This window comes from Microcebus murinus, chromosome 23, assembly GCF_040939455.1.
Source record: "Microcebus murinus isolate Inina chromosome 23, M.murinus_Inina_mat1.0, whole genome shotgun sequence".
NCBI lineage: Eukaryota > Metazoa > Chordata > Mammalia > Primates > Cheirogaleidae > Microcebus > Microcebus murinus.
In genome coordinates, this window is record NC_134126.1 from 14,027,021 (window position 1) to 14,038,899 (window position 11,879).

Consider the following 11,879-nt stretch of genomic DNA (forward strand, 5'->3'; position numbering starts at 1 on the left):
TAAATTCATTCAACTTGCATTCCAAGATTATGTATTACAACTCAGCCAGACTGTAGACTATTGGCATATGTCGATAAAGCCAAGTCACAAAGAACTCTGAACGAATATTTCTTATTTTTCTAAGATGTTAGCCCTGAAAGGACTCCCGGAGGGCACCTGGACCAGGGGCAGCAAATGGACAACAGGTTCCTGGGCACTAGACCAACCAGCAGCCACTTTCATGTGAATAGCACAGGATTTTAAACACTTTTTAAAAATGTACCTGCCTTAAGGCAGGCAGGCACTGTGCAGTTTTTCTCAGTTCCCATTTCTTTGCATTGCCTTGTTCTAGGCTTTTTCCACACATCTAAAAACCCTGTCTCACTCAGGCTTGAGACCCCTGCTCTGGCTTCATCCCTTACCTTGCTCAGGGACCGTATCAACCCCCTTCACCAATTTTGGGATTCTTCTCTAGTGCATTGTTGGGCTCAAGAGAGCTCTGATGGTCAGAGCTCTGGAGCAGACTCCCAGGGCTGAATCTCGGTCACCATTCATCAAGGCAGGTTACTTAGTTTTCTCGGATCCTCAATTTCTTCATCTGCAAAAAATGGGGGTCAGGCCGGGCGTGGTGGGCCACGCCTATAATCCTAGCACTCTAGGAGGCTGAGGCGGGCGGATTGCTCAAGGTCAGGAGTTCGAAACCAGCCTGAGCAAGAGCGAGACCCCGTCTCTACTATAAATAGAAAGAAATTAATTGGCCAACTAATACATATAGAAAAAATTAGCCAGGCATGGTGGCGCATGCCTGTAGTCCCAGCTACTTGGGAGGCTGAGGCAGGAGGATTGCTTGAGTCCAGGAGACTGAGGTTGCTGTGAGCTAGGCTGACGCCATGGCACTCACTCTAGCCTGGGCAACAAAGTGAGACTCTGTCTCAAAAAAAAAAAAAAAAAAATGGGGGTAATAATAGAATACTTGCCTAGTAGGGCTGTTGGGAAAATTAAATGACTTAGTGACCTATCCAGTGCTCAGAACAGCACCAGGCACATAATATGCACTGTACACGTGTAGCTACAACGATAGTTGCTATTATTGCAGTTATTATTATTATCACTGACTGAGCACCAGGTTTTCCTTGTTATAATTATTATTAAGAACTAAAAGGTGGAATTTTTTCACTTCCATCCTTCCACTAATTGATTATTGAATCATCATTGTAAACTTCTATGGAACTGTTGGCCAAATCCAGGTTGACATCCAGATTATCTACATTTATCTGGAAGGTGTTCATTAATTTGCTACATATCTGAAAATTTCTTTCACATACACATTTTCCTGTCTAATGTTTCAAAATTTTTGCATTAAAACTTCACTTTAGGCCGGGAATGGTGGCTCACGCCTGTAATCCTAGCACTCTGGGAGGCCCAGACAGGTGGATGGCTCAAGGTCAGGAGTTCAAAACCAGCCTAAGCAAGAGTGAGACCCTGTCTCTACTAAAAAATCGAAAGAAATTAATTGGCCAACTAAAAACATATAGAAAAAATTAGCCAGGCATGGTGCATGCCTATAGTCTCAGCTACTCGAGAGGCTGAGGCAGAAGGATTGCCTGAGCCCAGGAGTTTGAGGTTGCTGTGAGCTGGGCTGATGCCACGGCACTCTAGCCTGGGCAACAGAGTGAGACTCTGACTCAAAAAAAAAAAAAAAAACTTCAGTTTAAGACAGGTTGGGATCTTCTATTTCAGGGAAAAGGTAAGAAGGATTCAAATATATTTTTAGGATTACCTTTAATTAACATATGCTTTTCAAAAGAGCAAAAAAATCTATTTGCTTTTTCGAATGGCCCAAATAAGTATATATTTTTTAAATCCAGACGAAAGTCAACTTGATACTACTTAGCAATGAGAAAGGAATAAACTACTGGCACATACACAACATGAATGAACCTCAAAGCATAGTGCTAAGTGAAAACAGCCAGACACTAAAGATCAGATTCTATGTGATTGCATTTATATGAAATTCTAGAAAAGGTGAAACTACAAGGCAAAAAAGCAGATCAGTGGTTGCCAGGGGTAGGGACTGACTGCAATGGGCATGATGAGGATACTTTCGGGGGATGAAAGAAATATTCTGGCTTGGTGCAGGGGCTCACATCTGTCGTCCCATCACTTTGAGGGGGCTGAGTCAGGAGAATCACTTGAGCCCAGGAGTTTGAGGTTGCAGTGACATATGATGACGCTACTACACACTAGCCTGGGCAACAGAGTGAGGCTCTGACTCTAAAAAAAAAAGAAGAAGAAGATAGGAGAAAAGAAGTATTCTAGGCCAGGCGTGGTGGCTCATGTCCGTAATCCTAGCACTCTGGGAGGCCAAGGCGGGCGGATTGCTCAAGGTCAGGAGTTTGAAACCAGCCTAAGCAAGAGGGAGACCCCGTCTCTACTATAAATAGAAAGAAATTAATTGGCCAACTAATATATAGAGAGAAAAAATTAGCCGGGCATGGTGGCGCATGCCTGTAGTCCCAGCTACTTGGGAGGCTGAGGCAGGAAGATCGCTTGAGCCCAGGAGTTTAAGGTTGCTGAGAGCTAGGCTGACGCCATGGCACTCACTCTAGCCTGGGCAGCAAAGTGAGACTCTGTCTCAAAAAAAAAAGAAAAAGAAGTATTCTAAAATATGATTGTGGCCAAAAGTATTCAAATTGTATGTTTAAAATCAGTAAATTTGACTGTATATAAATTAAACCTCAATAAACTGATATAAAAAAGAGAAAAATCTCAAAATTATCAAACCTATTTGGTAATTATGATACTTCAATGCAAATGTGCAAACTTAAAACCACCGCTGGAAACATACCAGTGTCTCCATAAGCTGTGACAGAGCCAGTCATCGCTGGGAGTCTAGCCCTGACGTCTCTGCCGGTTCTGATTAGCTCTAAGCTGCCACCTCAGGCCTTGAGGCAGAGATACCACCCTCGAATTGCAAGAGGACCCCTTTTTTGGAAACCAGTCTGTTTTGGCAATTTGCAAAAAGTAAGAGATGCCTTTTTGAAATGTTTGCTTTGGGGGCACAAATTTCAAACTCATCTCGGACTTTTATTCTAGAAAGTCAGCACTTACATTTTCATCTGGTCCTCCCCGAAGTTGTCACAGTCATCTAGAGGGTAAGCCCTGGTGTCAGCAGGGCTAATACTCTATGCAGAGGTTCTCCAACCACAGTGCTGGGAAGGTTCTGGGGCATTCCCACGGGGTGTGGCCAGGAAGGCTGATGCCCTGGAAGTCCCCTTTCTTCGTTATTGCATTTGCAGCTCAGTCATTACCTAGGGGACTTTTCTTTTTACAATGCCGTGTAAATCATTTCACAGAATGGTCATCTCTCCACCCCAACCCCCAAATAGAATTACAAGTAACATGTTGATTTTTGCCTTGAATTCCATCATTACCTTAGTTAACTTTCAGAAGGAATGTTTGGCATGTCACCCGCTTTCAAACTCACTTATGATAAAACTGAAGCACTGGCTGTTAACATGCCAGCAATAGACAGGGCTGCTGGTCCCAATTCCCTGCCCTTTGAAAAATCTCCCCAGAGAACTGTAATTATGTCAGTATTTGCATTAAAAATTTAAATGTAAAATATAGCAATCGGGGGGAAAATTTTTTTTTAACTTCTCTTTGTTCTTAATTGGTAAAGGAAAATGTCCATACATGGAATGGTTCAGTGTTTCCTGGATCGTCTGGGTAAATTCTCTAAGGCTGGCTGGACTCCAGAAAGCAATGTTCTCTGAAGCAAAACCCTGGCTGAAGTGCCAAGCTTCCATTTTATGCAGAAATATATATGGCGTGCCCACAGTTTGCAGGGAGCCGTAGAGGCCAGACCAGAACTAAAGCAATGCCTTTATTTATTAAAGGGAGATGGTCTTTTTTTCTATGTGGGAAGTCAAAACACAAAGAAGAACTTAATTTGCCTCTTGTTTGGTGTAGCTATTCAAGACAGAAATATTCAAACCAAGGATTTGTTTAACAATACAAAAATTAGGAAGGAGCAGGGAAAAGGAGGACACATGCTTAGAGAAAGCAAAAGACACATAGAAAACACAAAACACAGGGCAAAAGATTGTAAGAGAGGGACATTGGGTAGATTTCAAGGGTGTGTCAGCTATTGTATTCCCTTAGACTGAAATTTGTTTGTTCACTCCTCTGTGAAATGTTGATTAGTAAATGAAACACTACCCATGGTTCCTAAATCACTCTTGTACTTGGACCATAGATATTCGGATATGAATGAGACAGGCAAAGGAGCCCCCTGCAGTGACAATTCTTCTCTGGATTGCAATGGCTTAGATCAAGGCTGAATCACCTGCAGGCTTGACAAGATAAGCTAGAAATGACAGGGGCCATCTTTGGATCAGAGAGCCCACTCTTGTCTTTGCAAAGAAGAAATGAGTCCAGGAAATGTTTCTAAAGGTCCTTCTAAATGTATTAAATTTAAATCTGAATCTTTGCCACCTTCATTAATTTAAATCATAAAGTCTGAAAAACTATATAGCATGTAGAGTCTAATTCTCTGCCTTTAGATAGGAAACTTTGGACGTTTTTAAATGTCTAATAATAATTTTGAGAATTGCAATACTGACAGCCAGGCTGCAGTGAATAGTCTGCATGTGCCCAGCTCAGTGCTGGGGGTCTATCTATACAGGAATTAGGAAGTTCATTTTCACCACCGCCCCATGCAGCAGGTGTGATTATTATTCTTGTTTAGTGGTTACCCACGCTCCCTCACAAATCCATGCCAATACCTCTCTCTAGGGTTATTATTCAACTACAATATGAAAACAAATTAAGCCTCTCACTGAATAAACACACCCTTCTCCAAAAAAAAAAAAAAAAAAAAAAGTTGAGTTGGATCTTCAAATAAAACATGAAATGCCTAGTCCTTATTCCACATTCTATAGTGACCCCCGCGCCCAGCAGATAAGCAATCAACAAGGTTTGGCTGTTAGAGGGTCATTTCCTTTCCATATTACCTTTTGTTATTCCTCAGGCACAATGACTTCTGATTCTTAGGCAACATCCTTTTATATCACCCAGTTGGCTCTTGCATGGTTTTATGGTGGTTTTGATACCTTAATCCAGATGTAAGAGCACTTTATTAAGTGACTCAATTCTTGAACTCCTTAGAATAATTAGAAGTTATTTTCGGCATAGAGGAAAGAGTCAAGGAGTCTGGAAGAGCTCAAGAATTTCATAGCTATCCCTGAATTCAGCTTTTCTAGGGGCTGCTTACACAAAAATCCCCAAACATTTCTGGGTGGTTCTTTTGCAGGCAGCCTGCAGATTGGATCTGACTTTGGTTTTTCAACTGCACTGCAATTATGGAGAGAACTACAAATAATCACAGAAAAATCTAGAGTCCCTCCTCACTAACCTAAAAATTTCTCAGAGCTTCAATATGTTTATTTAGATTAAGTAGAAGAATTAATTTAGCAATTCAGACAACTTAAACCAAAATAACACATTTGCCTTGACTCTCTAGCTATTTTGGGTGAATATATTTTAGGCCCGAATTATTTGGACAAGTATTTCAATACTGTGCTTTTTATTGTATGAGTCCACAGCAAAACAAGGCTTGTTGCCATCCCTTTAGCAAAGCTGTTATTTTCTTGTCTCAGGGTCTTCTATTAATACAACCCTTGAAATTAACAGAAAATTTCAGCTAAAGCAGAATGTGGCTACTTGGTTTAGCAGCAGAATTGTTTACATGGAATTGAATAAATCTTATGTGCCTCAAGTAATGTAAAATGAATTACACCTCTGCTAAAAATTCTACATACACTTGGATATATATATATATATATATATATATATATATATTTTTTTTTTTTTTTTTTTTTTTTTTTGAGACAGAGTCTCACTCTGTTTCCCGGGCTAGAGTGCTGTGGTGTCAGCCTACCTCACAGCAACCTCAAACCCCTGGCTCAAGCCATCCTCCTGCCTCAGCCTCCTGGGTAGCTGGGACTACAGGTATGTGCCACCATGTCCAGCTAATTTTTTCTATTTTTAGTTGCTTGGCTAATTTCTTTCTATTTTTAGTAGAGATGGGGTCTTGCTCTTGCTCGGGCTGGTCTCAAACTCCTGAGCTCAAATGATCTTCCCGCCTCAGCCTCCCAGAGTGCTGGGATTATAGGCATAAGCCACCGCGCCTGGCCTACTTGGTTACAGTTAGAAAATCTCCTTTTGAGTAAGATTTGGGAATTTTGTTTAGTCCATTCAGTTTTTATCTTTTAATCTTGCATTTTATTTTCTTTGAAAAAAAGAGAGCAATTCTAAATCATCTTGACCCTTCAAGGCCTGACACAAAACTCAGAAGAAATTGTCCCAATATCATCTGGGTTCTGATCTTTTCTGTAGGAATTTTCAGAAGAACTCTTATTAACTTGGTGAATAAATTTATTTTAATAAAAATTAATTTAATGAGCTTCCTTTCGGAACCAGATCTTGCCTAATCAGTCAACCACACGGTTGATTTTTTTTCCTCTGGGCCACAGACAGAGCTGAAAGAGAGATCGCATGTGAGATGCCACCGTGACTCAGATCGATGTCCCCTCACCCAGAACCAGGCTGCACCTGACAGAAGCCCCGGAGGATGTTCTGGGACTGGGCTGCTTCCAGGACACTAACCGCAAATGTTTAGGAAAACAGTCTAAAATATCCTGATACCTCCTAAGTAACTTACTGTGAACTTACCCATAAATTTAACCAACTCTTTTAAATATCTGTATTTTCTAGAAGTTTTTGGTCTGATACGTAAAATAGACGTTCTTTTGTTATTTGACGAGGACCTCATCATTGTCACAGGTTCTAGTACTTTAGGATTTGCTAATCCATTTTCCCAATCCTGTATGAGTTTATAAACTTTATGTAGATGGCCCTTTGCCTTTCTGGCTGAGAAATCCCATTTTTTAGACACTTCTAATTGCCTGTCACGGGGATGATATTGGCCGCTCTTCTTAGGAAGTTTCCAAACTCTCCCATGTCTTGACAAAGAGAGACCAGATTGCAAATGCTTCTTACATTTCGATGCTCCACACAGGGCTTGTGTGCTGGCAGCTTAGACAATGCTCTCTGACGGGAGCTCCGGGCAGATGACTCGCAGCAGGTGCTACCAGAGGGGTTCAGGGGGCAGTGCTGGCAAAGCACTAAAAGCAGAGCAGAGCTGCCCTCGCCAAGCCACGCACCCCGGCACAGGCTGCGTGCATATAGAGGGGAGACAACTTCGCCTAATTGGGCTCCAAGAGAGTCTCTTTTCTGCTATCCTTCATCGGCACATTTTCCGATCTGCAGAGACGTGTCTGCTGAGCCAGCCTTGGCCTTGTCTCTGCAGCCACCAACAGCAAATGGGTTCCGTCTACAAGGATCAGTCTACAAGACTTCTTGATTTTGTCTTTGATAGAAAGCTGAGAATTCAGCTTTCCCATCATTCAATAATTTTAATTTGAATTATTTTTTTCCTAAATATAATACCAGTTTTGATTGAATTTCACATTTCATCTTTCTGCTTACTCCAATTCTTGTGAGGTTTTCCAAAATGTTTCTTTTCTCTGCATTGATTTGATATTCAGCACCAACTTCAGTGAGGTACCATCTGGAAGATTAAACCATGTATTACATGTTCCAGGTAATTTATAATCATTTTAGAAAACTTTTGCGTACCATACCAATTTTTTTTTTTGGGGGGGTAGCTTTTCTAGCACATTTTATTCCATCCAAAAACCTCCCCATTCTTCTCTAGAAGCAGTTCCACATGTATAACAAAATATACCTTTGGTTCTAGGGTACCTAAAATTTTAAAATAATTTCTGGCATGGAAGTTTAGCAACTTTTTTGAACTTGTAAACAAACTACTATCATTTTATCTTATCTTTAAACTTATTTATGCTCCCAAAGAGCCATTCTGGTGTGATCAGATGCTCTTTTCCCAGAAACCATGCTTCCTTTTCCAGAGTAAGTGGCTTGCCCACCTTTATGAAACTCCCCTGTCTGTGCTCTCTCAGGCAGCACTAGCCAGTGGAAGTCTCTCTAGAGATGGAAATGTTCTGTATTTGTGCATCTTAATAGGACAGCCACTAGCTACATGTGTAATGCACTTGAGGAGCTAAATTTTTAATTAATTAAATTAAATTTTAATTTGAATAGCCACTATGGCTAGTGGCTACCATATTAGACAGCACAGGTCCAAGGCCTTCTTGGAAACACTTTCCATCAATGGGCATCACACCAAGTACCTTCTTCTCTGTAGTCACCTGTAACAAAATGTTGCATCTTATGGTCAGCAGTCCCATAATTTTTCGCCCTCAGTTTCTTGCAAAATTAGTGAGTAGATAGAACACTTCTGATGGGAAAAATCATTTTTGAAAGTAGATACATAATAATTTATTATTTGACTATTACAAGGAATTTTATCTCATGTTACCTAACTTTTCTGACCCTGAATTTGTATTGGTAAATATAACTTTTATATTAATAAGCCCCTATAAACTGGATGCCTGGAACTCAAGGGTAAGTCCCCTGCTCTGATTTTTAGTTTTACCTTCTTGAGACTAACATTTGGAAAGTCACACATATTTTTGTTTCCACAATTGTAAATTAAGGCATTTCACATTGCTATATTTGAAGGATATTCTGTGAGAAATGAAATGGCTAGTGTTTGTAAAATATATATACCAGAATAATGTGTTTAAAATTGCTTTCTACGACACTTTTGTGTTTTTTTTATTTTTTTTTTTCACTTTTGTTTTTTTTGAGACAGAGTCTCACTCTGTTGCCTGGGCTAGAGTACTGTGGCATCAGCTTAGCTCACAGCAACCTCAAACTCCTGGGCTCAAGTGATCCTCCTGCCCTAGTCTCCTGGGTAGCTGGGACTACAGGCATGTTCCACCATGCCCGGCTAATTTTTTATACCTTGCTCTTGCTCTTGCTCAGGCTGGTCTCAAACTCCTGTGCTCAAACGATCCTTGGGCCTCGGCCTCCCAGAGTGCTAGGATTACAGGCATGAGCCACCGCGCCCAGCCTCTAGGACACTTTTGAAAACTTACTCAGGTGTTGTAATCATCTACAAATGGAATTTACCTACAAAAAGTCTTTGCAATCATAGGTTTCAAATATTATCTTTTTAAGGAAAATGGTATGACAGAAGAAAGAGGAAAGGCCGGACGCCGTGGCTCACGCCTGTAATCCTAGCACTCTGGGAGGCCGAGGCGGGCAGATTGCTCCAGGTCAGGGGTTCGAGACCAGCCTGAGCAAGAGCAAGACCCCGTCTCTACTATAAATAGAAAGAAATTAATTGGCCAACTAATATATATAGAAAAAATTAGCCGGGCATGGTGGTGCATGCCTGTGTCCCAGCTACTCGGGAGGCTGAGGCAGGAGGATCGCTTGAGCCCAGGAGTTTGAGGTTGCTGTGAGCTAGGCTGATGCCACGGCACTCACTCTAGCCTGGGCAACAAAGTGAGACTCTGTCTCAAAAAAAAAAAAAAAAAAAAAAGAATGGAGTGAGAAACAGTAAACCTCAGAATGAGATGATACTTATGAAAAATGCTTTCTGTGTTTGCAGCTTGAAGACGAAGAAGAGCCCTGCATGTAAGACCAAGGCTGCTAACTGGAGACAAGGAGAAAGTGCAAGCCTCATACTGCTTCGTGTCCATCACTTGGTCTCATCACAGAGCAAGCGTCCGCCAACCCAGATAGTCCACAGTTCCACAAGTTAAAGGTTATTTAATCAAACCTTCTTCTATGGTTTGAATGTTTGTCCCCTCCAAAGCTCATGTAGAAATTTAATTGCCATTGTAACAGTATTAAAATATAATACAGTATTAAATTGTAAAATGCAAGAGGTTAGTTACTAGGCATTGATCTGCCTTCATGGGTGGAGTTTAATACCTTTGGGAAAAGGGGCTTCTGTCTGTGGGTTCTCTTTCTTGGCTCTTCTGCTCTTCTGCCACCTGAGGAAGGGTATCCCTCCTTTCTGGAGGACACAGCGTTCAAGGTGCCATATCAGAAGTGGAGACCCAGCCCTCACCAGACACCAAACCTGCTGGCGCCTTGATCTGGGACTTCCCAGCCTCCAGAACTGTGAGAAGTAAATTTCAGTTCTTCATAAATGACCCAGTCTCAGGTCTTCTGTTACAGTTGCACAAAACAAACAAACACATCTTCTCTGTCCCATGGATGACCCCACACTCACCAATGGAGGCAGTTAAAAAGAGTCATAGTTGTTTTCTTCCCTATTTTTCACATTTACTTTTAACGATGGGGAGGAAATTTTATGGCGGCAGGTGTTAACTCATTTCAGTGTTTGCAAACTTGGACAACCATAAACTTTTTAAATTTTCCATCAGCTAGGATACATCTATCTGCAAGTAACAGAAATCTCAACTCAAAGTGGTTTTTACAATAAGCACATTTATAGGCTTACATATTGGAAAATCCAGAGGTGGGGTGGGGGAAATAGTTTTAAGTTATCCTGCAGTCAATGATACCCTCAAGGGTCCAAATTCTATCTTTCTCTTCCATCACCCAGAGCCCACGTCATCTGCAGGCTTGTTCCCTCATAGTTGGGGACTGGTTGCCAGCAGACATCAAGGTCCTATGCTTCCCTCCTCATGCAGGTAGAAGAGATCAGACCCTTCTCCCCCAGACTCCAAATAAAACCCTTTTCCCTTCCTGGCTGGGCCCATCAGCACACCTGGCTAGGCCCACCTGGCTAAGCCTATTTCTGAACCTGTACATCACCAGAAAACCGCTTGTGCCGACTGGTTTACCTGGGTCCCCTGAAGGGATGAGATAGTTACGACTGGCTTAGGTCAAGGCTCAGCAAACCATGGCTGCGGCCAAACCCTGCCTGCCGCTGTTTTCGGGAAGTTTTATTAAAACACAGTCATGTTCTTTCTCTACATATTATCTATGACGGCCACTTTTGCGCTAAAATGGCAGAGTTCAATAGTTGCAACAAAGACCATAAAAATCCCCCAAACTTCAAATATTTACTATCTGGTCCTTGACAGAAGAAATTTACTAACTCCTGGCTTAGGTTAACATGTGGCCAATTTGGAGCTGTGTGTAATCCCTAAACTTTGATAATGCCACACCAGGAAGGAAAGTTTGGACTCAGTGTGGATCTCCTCGCATGGGAACCTAAGGTTTTATTTTCTCTTGTTCTTTCCTAAGCAGAGCTGAAAAAGAAATGAGCATGGGCTTTCTGTAGACTGAGCTAATGGAAAAAAAATTAAAATTGAAAAAGAAATGAACACACCAACGCCAGAAGGAAAGCCTGTGTTTTTTAAGTCTATTGATTAGTCCTCATTTCGCTCTTCCAGATTGATCGGTATCAGTTCTTCACGTCGATCTGTGTTCCAGCCGTGGCTGTATGTCAATTTGCTGAATTATCGTGAAGTTATTTGTTAATTCCATGGAACTAGACTCGCCAAACTGGCTGCCAGGTCTTCAACCCACTGACAGTGTTAGATGGAATTCCCCGGAGTCCTGCTGCAGTCCTGGAAGAAATGTCCCTCAGACCAGGGCTCTGCTTTGCAAGCCTGGTCACAGGCCGAACAGCTCTTGTCATGGTCACCATGATTTTCCAGGTAAGTGATTTCCTGCTCAAACAGCAATCTGACATTTCTTTTTTTTTTTTTTTTTTTTTTTTTTTGAGACAGAGTTTCGATTTGTTGTCCAGGCTAGAGTGAGTGCCGTGGCATCAGCCTAGCTCACAGCAACCTCAAACTCCTGGGCTCAAGCGATCCTCCTGCCTCAGCCTCCCGAGTAGCTGGGACTACAGGCATGTGCCACCATGCCCGGCTAATTTTTTATATATATATCAGTTGGCCAATTAATTTCTTTCTATTTATAGTAGA